This window comes from Pyxicephalus adspersus, chromosome 10 (genome assembly GCF_032062135.1).
Source record: "Pyxicephalus adspersus chromosome 10, UCB_Pads_2.0, whole genome shotgun sequence".
In the NCBI taxonomy this organism is placed as follows: Eukaryota; Metazoa; Chordata; class Amphibia; order Anura; family Pyxicephalidae; genus Pyxicephalus; species Pyxicephalus adspersus.
In genome coordinates, this window is record NC_092867.1 from 46630564 (window position 1) to 46631901 (window position 1338).

The following is a 1338-nucleotide window of genomic DNA, read 5'->3' on the forward strand; positions in this document are numbered from 1 at the left end:
CTTACTTTCACCTGAAAAAGCAGGAACAAAACAAAGATTCAAGTATAAACCCAGGGCACAAAATGCATTTGTCACCAATAACATTTAAAACAATAATTAACAGAAATGAAATGTAAATAAATACATCTATGTTATGTTACTTTTTACATTTATTTAAAAGGGGAAACATTTCTATATTAAATATATTATTTATTATGTTATGATGAGTCCTCGTTTTTAAATAATTTTTTGTGCATTTTGTTAGCCACCAGTAGATGGTGCTGTTTCCTCTTCTAAATGGTTTAACAAAATTTAATATATTAGGTTCAGTTATCCACATAATACCACAGCACCATCTAGTGATGTGACCCGGGAATAAAATGAGATTTTTTTTCCTAATGGTATTTACAGTTCAAAAATTCTTGGTTTATAATGGGATACACAGTACTTAAAGTAGAAAACAGGTCAAGGTAATAAATCTACAGAATAATTATAATTTTCTATTCTACCCAATTATTTAAACAAAATTATTACATTTATTAAATACATTTCAGCTGTGTTGCCTCTCCTCTTGAAGTCTACTCATTGGACAATTAATCAGCATTACCCTCTTCATCCAATTAACTGAACCTGAACAAGAAGCAGCTTCCTAATAAGCGGGGAATGATTAAGCATAAAATTAAATTACATGATAGATCATCTTGTAGGTATAACTGAACATTTAAACTGTGTATTTAGGTGTTCAACTGGAGTTTAATTGAAAATATAAATTCCTACTATTATATATAATATTACTAAAATATTTAGAAATGTACGTCTTAGTTTCTAGTTCAGAGCCGAGATCATCAGCTGCTGTTACAGAGATGGCCTCAGATGTAGAGCACTTTATGTACCAAAGTAATTGAGCAATCACTGCAAGACACCTCTGATGTGTCACTTAGGTCACGCTCACTTAATTCATGATATATGAACAAGGACATAAATAAGAATGAGCAAACTCGAAGCTGACATTACAATAAGTTATCCACCTCATTCCATTACAGGTTCTGTGAAATAGTGCTATATTTAAATGTTTAGGATGCCTTGACTACTATTAATTGATCCAAAGTGCTCTGCATCGATTAGCATTGCAGTGCTGCATAAACTTTTTTTTATGCACCTTTAATACATTTAGTCTTCCAACAATCTGGTTGAGTGGTTGTTAGAGATGAGGAAAGCAACCTGCATAAACCCAAATCTACCTTCGATTCACCAGCTGTACTGGTAAGACATCCAGGGTCAGAGTCAGACGTTTAAAGGTTTGTCTACCTATAATGAATATTATGTCTCCCCTACTGGCATGTAACGTGGCATCACTAG